General features: G+C 47.7%; 1 protein-coding gene across 3 annotated transcripts in view; it reads left to right on the top strand.

The window, feature by feature from the left end:
* The window catches only part of MRVI1 (murine retrovirus integration site 1 homolog), a 118,990-nt gene that overhangs the window by 26,530 nt on the left and 79,192 nt on the right, over positions 1 to 13,268 (top strand). The gene's annotated exons all lie outside the window — the stretch shown is intronic.

Below are 13,268 nucleotides of genomic sequence, written 5' to 3'. Positions count from 1 at the left end.
AAACTCTATGCTGTTTACCAGTTAAGCAGAGATATTGCACATATAACAAACTGCAGGCTAACAGAGAACATAGGTAAATCTGATTGTTAGGGATGATACCTTCTCCACAATGACAAACTGGTGAAGCCTTAGCCAGGAAAACTTCTTCTGGTCCTATGTCAGCCTTTCATTTTTGGTTGAAGTTGTTGTTGCTGCTGTCGCCTGGCTCTGCATTGGCCTAGAAGCCTTCATTATGGTACACTGAGCAGAACCCTAGCCTTGGAGTCAGGCTACCCTGAGCTCAAACCCTGTTTACATTACTTAGTAATTGTGATGTCTGAAACAAATTACTTCACCTTTCTGAGCTTCAATTTTCTCACCTGTAAGATGGGAAAAATTGTACCACACAGAGCTGTTGTAAGGAATGGATAAGATAAAGGATGTGAAGAGTCAGTTAGAGCACCTGGTATAATAAATATCAGTTTCTCTCCTGCTAATGCCTCAGAATCACTCCCAGACCATCCCCACCTCTCCATGGTGGAAAAATGGCTCCCATGGGGAGAAATTCTCTATGGTTACTTCCAATCTCATATCATTAAGCAGTGACAGTTGCATGTAAGTCCTTGAAATACATGTGCCTCCAATCACCAAAGCTTGCTGTTGGGAGAGCCATTCCCAGGCTCTACCCTCCCGGTTTCTACCCACCCCTGCCATTGCATATCACTGTTCGCCAAAGCCTGTTCTCAACTTGGGCTTAAAGACTCAGCGAATGCAGCTGGTTGCATTGATCTGGATAACCAAGGGACTGCTCACTTTTACTTTATCATGTAGCTTCTTGTGCATACACCCACCATCCTGCAGTTCAGCTCAGTCTACTGGTGACAAAAAGACCCTGGCCAACATCCACAGCTGCTCCCACCCTGCTGCTGGCCTCAGTGGGCAAGGTGTGAGCTTCCTTCCTGTCCTGTGCATGGGAGTCCCCACCCTAAACTCTGGCGCTGGGGTTCCAAGCGGAGGGCTGTGAGCCTGTTCACACAGTCAATCATTGTCCAGGTCTTAGGGTCTGCTCTTCTGGGGAGGACTGAGAGTGAGAGCCTATCCAACTCTGAGCTGAGGAATAGGTAGGTGGAGTGGTCACCCCCAGGAAGTAATGATGTTTGAAAGTCATTTGAAGGTTGAAATTTGACTCAACAAACATATCTTGGTGTGTACCAGTCTATCTTCTAGGCAGGAACATGGAGGTTGGTCAAACTGAGTCCCTCCTCTGGAGCCTTAAGAGTTTAGATGTGTGTATTAGTAGGAAGAAGTAGGGACAGGCATCCTGGAGAGGTGGGAGAAGGTTCTGTGGTTTGGACTGGGGTTTCTGGCCAGATGCTGGGCCCATCAATGGTAGCAGGGAATGCAGAAAGAGGAACAGGTTCTGAGGAAAAGGGCATGGTGATATTTTAAGTTAGGGAATAACTTAGGGTGAGCTCATCAGCTCTAGATCTGAGTTCCCAGCTTAAATTCTCAGGTAAGCAGCAGAGCAGAGAGGTGAGAGAAGACTTTGGTGCCAAGAAAGACCCCACAGGCAGCATTATAAAGGATAGGCTGTTTGCACCAGTTGGAACTCTTTATTGAAAGTGCTAGAAAAGCTCATACAAGCCAACTTAAGAAAAAAGGGGTATTCACTAGTTCTCAAAACAGAAAAGGCTGGGGATATCAGGCATGGCTTGATCAGGACCTGAGAAGAAAGCCTCAGGACCTAGTTTCTTTCTGGCTCTTAGCTGTGCTCTGTCTCACATTGATTTCATCCTTAGACAAGTTCTTCTTCATCATCTTAAGAGGGATTCTGTTTTCACCCTCTGGAACTCAAGGTTGCAGTTAAGGATGGCTTTCCCAGGATGCCCAGTAAAGTCTTCTTGCATGTCATTGGCTCTCGTCAGCTCACATGCTCACCCTCCAGCCAATCACTGTGATCAGGGGGATGTGATGGCTGCTTCAAGCCCTGGGATGCCAGGAAGGCCCCTAACTTCCTCCTGTGTGGCTGCTTTCAATAGGCAACATGGACTTGAACTCATGGGACAGAAAGCAGGGATCAGGCTGACAAGTTAGCCCAGCCTTTACTATAGAGATGGAGAGACTGAGGCCTGAATGGTGAAGGAACTCATTCCTACACAGGCAGTTAACACGGCAGTCTGCTCTTCACTTCCCAGAAGGCCCTGTCTCTGAACCCCCATCTCAATCCTGTTTTAGCTTTCTGTAGCACGCTTTACACCAGACTCTGCCCAGAAGCCCAGTCCAAGGTTATTGGGCCTATTTCATGGCTTTGGAGAACTGGGATTCCCAGAGTGGAGATGAACAGGAGGCAGGGACCTGAGCTGGGGTGCTCCATCCCAGCAGGGAAGAACACTTTCTCCTCCTGGTCTTAGATGATCACAGTCACAGCTGCTTCGTATCTACCCCAGGGGATGCTGTGAGAAGGACTTCCAGTTCCTCAGAGAGGGGCTGCGTCTCAGCTGGCGTTGTTCTTGTCGGCTGTGCTGGCCCTGAAGAAGGGCTGGGATCTGGAATGATCAAGAGCCCTGCCCTGTCAAAAAATATCTCTTAATACCCTTGTTCTGTCTTTGCTAGGATTAGAGAAGCATAGGAATAAGCTCTCTCTAAGGAAGAGCCAAACATCCCATTTTGGGCACAGGAGACCCAGTGTTTAATCCTGACTCTGCCTTCTGACTATGTGACCTAGAGCAAGTCACTTTGCTTGTCTAAGGCTCTGTTTCCTTATCTGTAAAATGGAGATATAATTCCTTTCTCACAGACCTGAGATGGTTCAAGAGCTAGCATATCTACACTGTGCTGGGTGTGTAGCAGGCCATGTGAAAAGTGAGGCTGGATTCCTAGAGTCCTTGCTTTCAAAAGAAGAGATCCACCAGGTATTGAGAACTTTCTCTGTACCTGTGTTATGTTCCCAGCATAAAAGAAAGTTATCTGGCCTCAGACTTTGCAAATGAGATACAGAAACCACTGCTTGGCAGACTGGGATAGCCACACAGTGCTGTCACAGAGCAGAGAGAATATAGCTTCTAGGAGAGGTCTGGGAGGCCCTGCTGGAGGAGGTGGGCTTGCAGGACACACCCCAGAGCCCCAGTGCCCAGCACAGTACCTGACACATAGGAGGCATTCAACAAGCTTTTCTAGAATGGTTGAATGATTTAGGCAGGCACCGTGGAGGCCATCTTTTCCTTCTAACTTTCCCAAACCAGTTCCTACATATATTCCTATATGTATTCCTACATGTTCCTAATAGACCCTGATGACCTCTTCCTAGAACAAAACTGGGAAGGGAAGGGGAGATGGAGGAGAAGTAGGAGGAACTGAATGAGAGAGCCACACTGGGAACTGGGTGTTAATTTTCTTTTCTTTTTTCACTTATTTATTTACTTATTGGGCTGTGGTGTTGCCAAGGCAAGGAAGTTTTATTTTTATTTGAAACAAAATTTCTAAAGAATCCAAGGCAATAGGATGCCGCTTCTGGTTCCTGGTGGTCTAGATGGCCCTTGACAGATCTCTGGGCCTGGACAAAACACCAGCTTGCCTTTATCCATCCTTGCCCCCATCCTAAGAAAAGGGCATCTTCAGGTTCAGAGGCCAGGAGATCCAAGGAAGAGGCCATTGGCTCAGATTCAGCCCACGTGTTGGCTTCTGAAAGAGCCAAGGCCATCAAGGCCTAGTGAGATCCCATCAGGCAGGTGCAATGCCTCCTGCCTTCTCCCTGAAATAAGGTATATTTCCCAGAGGTCTGCTTCATGGGAATGGGCAATCCCAGGTGCTGGATTGCCAGGACCCCTAATACCAGAGTCTGTGCCTTTGCTGGAGCAGGAATCAAGCCATGAGTCCAGGTCTGGGTTTAGAGACAGTGACCACCTTGCAAAGCCTCCTGGCTCTGCTCTGTCAGGAAGGAGATGGTTCCAGAGTACCATGGCAGCAGACATGAGGGTGCTGCCTCATTCGAACACATACAACCAGCTGTTTGAGGAAAAGCTTTGGTCTGCATTCCAAGCGAAGCCAGAAGGGCTAGGGGGCTGCTCTGTGGCCTTCTGTTGGGCTTAGGTTAAAGCTAGAAGAGCCATTGATAAGTTAATCCGAAAACTCACTTTTCAAATTACTCCTAGGTGGTAGGATAGAAGCATGAAGGTGTCAGAGAAGGAGGCCCTGCCCTTTTGTGAGGTTTTAGTTGTTGAATACTATGGGGGAAATTTGCACATCTGTGTGACAAGGAAGACATGAAACCCAGGTACAACATCGAGAGAAAAACTTGGCCATTAACCTGGGGAAGTTCAATGAGAATGAGGGCAGGCAAGGCTACCCACCTGCTTATATAGCAACCCAGATGATGGCTAAGTTTTGTATTTTTAGTAGAGATGGGGTTTCACCGTGTTGGCCAGGCTGGTCTTGAACTCCTGACCTCAAGTGATCCACCTGCCTTGGTCTCCCAAAGTGCTGGGATTACAAGCATGGACAACTGCACCTGGCCTATGTAAAACCTTCTTATCTTCTTTTTAGAAATATGGTGTAATTCATTTATTAATTCAATAAACATTTAGTGAATGGCTACTCTGTGTTTGACACTGTATTGGAGGCAGGTCATAAAAATATGAATATTTATAAGAATATTCATAAAGCTATGAATAAGGCAGAGTTCCTGCTCTTGAGGTGTTCAAATTCTAGTTGGGTTGAGTTTTGTGCAAAGTACCCTGGAAGGATAGGGCAGTAGGCTGAATACTACCCCCTCCCCAAGCTGTCTGCATCCTAACCCAGGAACCTATGAAGATGTTACCTTAAATGGCAAAAGGGCCTTTGCAGACATGATTGAATTGAGGATACTTAGATGGAGATTACCCTGGATTAACTGAGCGGGTTCAATGTAATCATGAGTTCTTATAAGGAGGCAGGACGGTGAAAGTCAGAGGAGAAGGAAATGTGAAGGGGGAAGCAGAGATCAGAGGGGAGAAAAGATGCCAGCAACTCTGCCAGCTTTGAGGATGGAGAAAAAGGGGTCATCAGCCAAGGAATGTAGGCAGCCTTTAAAGCTGGAAATGGAAGAAAATGGATTCTCCCCAGAGCCTCCCGAAGAAGCACAGCCCTGCCGATGCTTAGACTTTAGCCTCCTGAGATGGATTTTGAACTTCTGACCTCAAGAATTGTAAGATAATGAAGTTGTGCAGTTTTAAGTCACCAAATGTGTGGAAATTTGGTACAGACACCGTAGGAAACTAACATAGGAAGGGAGTAACTTTTCCTGAGCTGAAGAGGAGGAATGGGTTTAGGAATGAGGGGATATGTGAATTGGGTCTTGGAGGATAAGTAGGAACCCATAAGGTATAGAAAGAGGACAGAAGGCAGTCCAAGTATGAGGAGGAGGATGTATGCAAAGGATGTAAAAAAAAAAAAGCAGGGCATGTTTGGAGGTTGGCTTTTGGTCCACTATGGTTGGGGCATAAGGTGTATGAAGGCTGAAAGAGGGGATCAGCCCCGAGAGAGGGGCTAGAAGCTTGACTCAGAACTAGCCCCATGGTAAAAGGGAATCCTCAAAGAGTTTACGAAGGGGAAGGATGATCCGATTTATGTTTCAAACAGACTGCTCTGGTATCATTATGGAGGGTCATTGGAAGGGACCAGGCCAGAGGTAAGGAGACACATGAGGCTGTTGCAGTGACTCAGGTCACACAGAGCCATGGGCAGGGGTGGCAGGGATGGGAGGAAGGGCATTTCTGAACTAGGATTGACAGGACTCAGAGTCATCTAATTGAATGTGGAAGGTGACAGAAATGAAGGAGTTACGGTGACTTCTGGGTTTGTAGCTTGAGTGCCATTCTCTAGGGCACAAGAGGAGTGGGCTGGGGAGGGAAAGAAACAATGAGCTCTGTCAGGGACAAGGTGAGTGTAAGGGATCCATGGTCCACTTGGGAAAAGTTGTCCAAAGACAATTGGCAATGAAATCTCCATAACTATGCTATCTTGGGGTGATATTAAAGTCATCTGTGTTCCTTCTGCACCCTGGTAGGAGCAAGAATCAGGGAGCCTGGGGCTGAGTGGCTCAGTTGTGTGCTGGCAATGTTTCACAGCCAGCTCTCTGGGGGAAAAGGCCCTGATATGTATGTAGCATTTGCCGATTTCCATGGTATAGATACTCCCCTATGACCAATGGCAAGCTACTAACTCCACCTCACTGATCATGGAACTGAGAAGAGATGGGCAGTAGCAAATCATTATAGAGTGTTTCCACCATGCAGAGACAATAGAAATAAATCTTCCTAAGAGCATAGATAATAGTAAACTGTAGTAAAATAATTAAAAAGCAGTTATTTTGAGTATCTCCTTTTTGTTTAATGTAAGTTCTTATAATTTATTTTTTAATAATGTCTGTGCTTAACCGCCAGTTCACAAAATTCTTCAAAATTACATTAGACTCTTATGAGCTGGAACAAGCAGGCTCCTGTGCACCACTAAAGAGATTCCTCCAAAGCACAAGTTAGAAGGTCCCAGAAATCCACCTACTTCTCAGGCTCAGTGACTCTCTAAAGTCACCCATGTGGGGAGGCAGAGCCAAGCCTAGGGCCTAGGAGACAGTTCCTGATCCTCCATGTCTTCCTAGAGACCCCTCGGTGCCCTGCCCTTTATGGGATCTCACAGACCCGGGAATGCCATGTGGTCCTTGACCCCAGGATGATGACTCATGTCACTCTGGAGTGAGTGACTCAGGGAAGAGGCTGCTGAGCAGCCTGGAACAAACAGAACTGGGCAAGATTTATATCTGTTAGGCACTAAATGGGAGGCTCAGATACTTTGCTGCTATTCTTGGTACCTTTGAACTGCCTCCGATTGAGCAATTGCACATATTTTGAAGAAGAAAAAAGTTTTTTAAGTGGACCTGTTTTTAAAAAAAGAATTCCTGAAGTGAACAAGCCGGAAAGGAAACCTGGGGAGATGTTTGGGCTTATTTCCTGTCATTGGTCTGAGCAAGTACTGGCTCCTTCCCAGGGCACCCCCAGCCAACAAAGCCTATATGGAGAGCAGGAGTGGAGAGCAGGGCTGGAGAATATCGGGCGCTGAGAAGGTTTCCCACAGAGGTGCAAACCCCAGGAGTGTTGGGGTGCACGACTTTGTTTAGGGACACAGTCATGGGGGTAGTGCCTTCCACTTCCTCATCCTCCCTTTTCTGTTGCCACCGAGGCTTTCTCCCTGCATCTCTGCCCTTCACCATTCCTGCTCCCCCACAATTCCCTTCAATCTAGATCCACTTTTAAGAGAGAATCCTGGGGCTTCTACCACACACTGGGGGTGGCTCTACCCCATTCGGTCACTCACTTACCCACTTGTTCAGCACAGCACAAATACCTATGTGGCCAGACACTGTGGCTGACCCTCTTCCAGGAGGGAGTCCACGCTAGGCCTCATGTCTCACCTGTGGAATGAAAACCTCTGTTTTCGGGGAGTCATCATGAGTACAGGGATAGTGGAAAGAACTGTGGCTTTGAAACCAGACCAACCTGGGACTGAGCATAGCACAGATTTGGGGCAACCACAGCACAGACCTGGGACTGAGCACGGCACAGACCTGGGGCAATGACAGCACAGACTTGGGACTGAGCACAGCACAGACCTGGTACTGGGTACAGCACAGACATGGGGTAACCACAGCACAGACATGGGGCAAGCACAGCACAGACCTGGGACTGAGCACAGCACAGACCTGGGGCAAGCACAGCACAGACATGGGGTAACCACAGCACAGACCCAGGACTGACAAGAGCATGGACCTGGGACTGAGCACAGCATGGACCTGGGACTGAGCACAGCACAGACCTGGGACTGTCCACAGCAAAGACCAGGACTGAGTCTCTTTTACTTGCAGGAGACAAATCTGGGAGCTCTGAGCCAACTAGGATGAACACCAGAGTTTCTCTGAGCCTTGGCTTGGTTTTGTTGATGCTGTGCTTAGAGAACTCAGTTGCCCTGTTTGGAAAATGGCAAGGGCGCTGAGTGTACTCTGTGTGCCAGCACCTTGCATGTATTTCCTGATTTAATCCTTACAACAACCCTAAAAGGTAGATGCTGTTTCAAATGAGGAAACTGAGGCCAGGGGAGATTTATCCAGCAAGGGAGAGGCAGAGAAAGGATTAGAACAGAATCTGCAAAGCAACAAAGCCCCTTGAGCAGGCCAAGGTTAGGAAGCAGGATGGGGCTTTCCCAAGGCGGGCTCCCCATCCGGCTCACGTGTGGAGGTGCAGAACCCAGTTAGTTCTGCAGTTGGTCAGGCCCAGAGGCACTTCTCAGCACTTTCAGCAGATCTTCTGTGGGGACCATCCTCTCTCCTGCGAGAGTGACCATGAGAGTAAGGAAAATGACGAGCCACTGCCGAAGGACACCTGCTTTCACAGCACAGACACAATGGCTTACCCTTTACTATGAGCAAAAGCGTCAAAATGAAAAGTCAGAAAGCTGCCGCAAGCAGCCGGGCTGGGGCGTGGGGGTTCTGGGGCCTCCTCTGACTCTGCCCCTCACCTGTGGGTATGGCCTTGGTCACGTACCTGCCCCTCTCTGGACCTCGGCTCCCCATTGGTAAAAATGGGCGCATGGGTAAGACTGGTGGGCTCCCAGTGGCCCCTCCGTCACCCTCTGGATTTGTAGAAGGGCTAAGAGAGCTCCATGTGCAGTCACCCCAAACAATTCCCCCCATCAGTTGTTCATCTAGAGATCGACCCGTGGTATTAATAGTAACCTAATCTCTTTCACATTCTTTGTGCTGCTAAAATGAAAGCAAAAATTCAAAGCTGGAAGAACAAAAAAACTCCCTTCTGAGAATACTGAGTCACTCCAGAAAGGTCAGTGGAGGCTAGGTTAACCCACTGTTTCCCAAAGAGGCTCCTTAGCTCTTCCCTCAATGCTCAGAGATTCACAGAGAGAATCTGAGAGCCGCTCAGCTTACAGGCCATGCTCCTGAGATATTGTGGTTTCAGAGAGGAGTTTGGTCTCTTCTAGGCAGGTCACAAGGCTCTGGGAAAGGCGTCTTTGGGGCCATGATGAGAGACTGCTGCTGCCTGCTGAGAATAGTGTTGGCCCTGCAAGAAAGGGGAGCATCAGACCCAGATTCGGTGAATTCCCAGCACTGCCATTCACGAGTGATGACACTGGGCAAGTCTCTGGGCCTCTGTTTCCTCATCTATAACATGGGTCTAATTTTAATGTTAATAATAATAATACTTACTCTCCCCATCTCACAGGGTTGCTGAAAGCACTGAAGGAGATAGTCTCTGTAAATTCTGTTCCTGAACCCTGCATCCTGATGATGGCTCTGTACTTTCTAGGATACTGTAAGGGCTTTGAAGCCTACAAGGCAGGGTTGACCTCCCCTTCCTCCACCTGCTGCTATCACCTTCCGGAGGACATGCAGGCTCAACTGTGGGCCACTCTTTAGCCCTCATAAGACCCCTGGCCCGACAACCGAAGTGTAGGTCCTGTTTCCTCCCCTCTGCCTCCCACCATCTTTAGCCTCACTGGGAGAACTCACTCCAGCCCTCCCCTGGGAGGCAGGCTTTTCTGCCACACTCAAGCAGAAGTCCTGGTGAAGAAGCCAGAGTGGAAGAGAGGAAGGATGATGGGCCTAGGAGTCAGACTAGCCTGGATTATAACCCTTCACCAGCTACTTACTAGCTGTGTGATCTTCAGCAATTTGCGAAACCTCTTTGAGCCCTAGATCCTTAATATATTAAATGGAAATAATAAAACCTATCTCATGGGGGTTAAAGAAAATAGCACTTGAAATACATCTAGCATAGTGTCTGATGTTCACTAGCCTACTTAGAAATAACTGAAGAATGCAAGCATGAACAAAAGCATATTAGTTTGTTTTCTTTCATGAGCAGGGGCAGATAAAATATTTAAATATGGTTTAGGAACTTCTAGCCTCTTCAGTTGCACAAATGATTGGATAGTTATCCCAGCAGAGTCTCTTGGAAAATTTGCACCAGATACAAGGGTAGCTGAACCAGTCAAGTTGTTTCCGTCTCTGCACCTCAGTTTACAGGCCTGTAAAATGGGCCAGGTTCTACTTAGGCACTAGCTGGGGGCAGAATGAGTGGAGTCGTAAGCGCTGATTAGCTCTTGGCACTGGCCCACCTAACCCTTTCTTAATCAGACCACAGAGGCAGCAAGAAGGGCCCTGAACATGGGTTAAAGAAGGAACAGCTTGGAGACCAAACATTGCTAAATATTTTTTCCTTTTATGGGCTGGTGCTCTAGATCACCACTTCCTGGAGATTATATTCTAAACTTTGCTGTGATGGATTTGAGGTCCGTGTGCCCACAAGCTCCAGCAGAACCCAGATGTCACCCTGGGGGAGGGACTCTGCTTTTACCTTGCTATTTTAAGCAGTGAGTTTATAATAATGGATGGGAGAGACAGCAAACAGGGCAGGAGCAGCGTGGGAATGGCCCTGGCAGGCAGGGCTGCTGGGGCTCCCCCTGAGGAGCCTGGGGTTCCATCTTGTCAAGAGTGGGGCCTCAGCCAGCATCCACTCTACTTTTATGTTGTGACAGCTGACATCTGACTTAATTTATTTGTTCTATTTTGCTTTCTGTCACAGAGACAGACTTAAGCTCTTTTTGGAAGAGAGGGAGGTGGAGGAAAGAAAGTGGAGGGTTAGAAAATGAGATATGTCTCCTGAGACTTCAGACCATAATCCCAGAATCCTGGGATGGAATTGTCAGGTCTTTCAGTTTGTTGTAGCTAAAAAGAGTCCAGGATTTCGGGGACTCTCAGAGTTAGAAAAGGCCCCTGAAGTGGTTAGGAATCCTGTGACCCTTGTCCCAGCCTTTACCAGAACCCTCCAAGGAATGGGGAGCTCACTACCTTAAAGAACAGCCTGTTTCATCCTCAGGTGGTTCCAACCATTAGAAGGTTGTCCCTTGCTGTCATCTGACCTTTCAGTCATTAGTTATGACATCTATTCTTTGGGGACAGTAGAACCACATGAATGCTTTCCAAACATCTGAGAAGAGATTTTTATTTCTCCCTGCACTTCCTCTTCTCCAGGCTAAAGTTCTCTAGTTCTTTAAACACAAATTCTTGTTCTCCTAGCTTCTGCTTCCTGTTTTCAAAACATGTCCCAATTTGTCTAAATCCTTCTTAACAGGCAGAGCACAATATACTTTGTGTAGATTAAGACAAAAGAAAAGTGGAATAGTCACCTCCCATGTTTTAGAAACCGTACACCTGTTAAGACAGCCTGGACCTGTACATACATCACACATAACTTAAAAAGGTTTCCTAGGAGATGTAGCCAACTTCCTTTAGTAGAATCAGGGTTTGTAGCTACTCTTTTGCTACCCTCAACCCCTGTTACCAAATACTTTACCCAGCACCACTGATGCCACTGCTGCTGAAATCCAAGTAAATATGATAGAAATTAATCACAGAGCTTACCTTTGGGTGAACCTGATGCTCAATTTATTCATATAGTAAGAATTTGGCATGGAAGACACAGACAGCATGCCCTGGCCCCATAGTTCTCATTCCCAAGAGCCAGGTGAAGTCTGTCCAGTATGGCTTCTCCCCATCCTGTCTTATCTTCCCCGCTAGACACCCAGCTAATCTGCTCCAAGAAATTCCACTCAGCATTTGTGTTCACGGTTCAGCTCAAACATCATTTCTAATGTGAAATATTTGCTGAAATCATGTCCCACCATCCCAGTTTCCATAGTTAGGCAACCCTTTTCTGGGGTCCTGCAACTTCTCACTTTCAAAATATTTACCGCATTATACTCTTCTCCAGTGTCTCCTACCACTGGACTCTGTTCCTTGAGAGCCAAGATTATCATCTTTGTGTCACCAGCCCCTGGCACAGGCCGGGTAGAGTAGGTGTAAAGTGTTGGCAGTGAAAGAATGAATGACTCTATGGATGCTCTACTTGAGGTTTCTTGAGGTGACCAGTAGGGGTTACCCTAACTGTTCCAGAGCTGAGTGGGCTAACTTGTTCATTGCAGAGAAAGACAGCAGTCAAGATGGTGGTCACCTTGACCAATCCTGGGACTCAAAGTCCCTAGTTCTTTAAACATAAATCAACGATCATTCTTTGCTGAATCTTCTGGGTACCTAGGATGAATCTGACACCTTGCCTATCTCAAGGAGCCCAGTCCAGGAGTCTAGAGGTATGTGTGTTGTCTGGTGGGGAGTGGGGGGTCTGTTAGAGCTGGGCTGATGGCAGCTCAGGCCTGTTCTGCAGCAGTCTGGCTCTAGGGCCTTTCCAAGCCCTTTCTGAAGGACAGGAAGAACACCAAGTATTATGGGAGGTGCAGGGCTTTCTGGCTCTTCCTCCTACAGCCTCCAGCAGTCAGCAGTACCTCCCAGAGGACCTGGAACACAGTTGGTGCTCAGTAAATGACAGTGTCCTTCATCTCCACGCCCACCCACCATGTGTTCCATCAGCCAAAGTTCACCTGCCTATGTTATCTGCATGGTAGTCTTAATCTACTGTCCAGTGGAGCAGCTCCTTCTGGGAATCTCTAAAAGTTGCAGAACCAGGCCAGTTGTTAGTTCTATAGATCCCTGAAGGTATTGCCCACCCCACTAAGAGAAGAAGAAGGGAGTTTAAGGATGGGGAGAGGCCAGGCAGAGCCCTTGGAGCTTGGGCCAAGCTTCCTGGGCTGCAGACCCCCGTGCAGGTGGCTTCTATGGGAACCTACTCTGAACTGAGTGTGTTTCATCCTTGGAGCATCCTGCTCAGGAGGCATTCTTATCTCCGTTTCGACAAGAAAAGCGGGACTCAGAGATGAAGCCAACTTTCCAAGGTCATATAGCCAGTGAGTGGCAGAGTGAGGACTCACACCCAGATATCTGGTTCCAAAGCCTGTATTCTTTCTACATTGCTATCCTGCCTTTCCCTATGGAAAACTGGCATTGCTAGTCTCCTCTTCTAAGAGGAAGCAGAGGAGCTAGACCCATTGGCTCAGGTTTGTTGGCAGGATCATACTCCTAGGCATCTTGACAGACAAGAAGCGTGAAAGAGTAGTGGAGTATGTTTTCAGTTACAAGTAACAAAAACCCAACACAAAGTGATTTCAACACCAAGAGGCTTAATTGTTCATGTAACTGGCTAGCCCAGAAAGTGTTCGGGCTTCAGGCACACTTTAATCAGGGCTCCAGTTCTGTTTCTCTGCAGGTGCCTTAGCTCTGCCCTCCTCTGTGTGTGTCATTTAGATTTTGTCTCGCTTTCCTCATGGAAGCAAAATGGTGTCCGTAGCACCAGGTC

Source organism: Colobus angolensis, unplaced genomic scaffold, assembly GCF_000951035.1.
Source record: "Colobus angolensis palliatus isolate OR3802 unplaced genomic scaffold, Cang.pa_1.0 Scaffold269, whole genome shotgun sequence".
Taxonomy (NCBI): domain Eukaryota; kingdom Metazoa; phylum Chordata; class Mammalia; order Primates; family Cercopithecidae; genus Colobus; species Colobus angolensis.
Note: the sequence above shows the minus strand (reverse complement) of the source record. Positions and strands in the feature narration are given on the sequence as shown.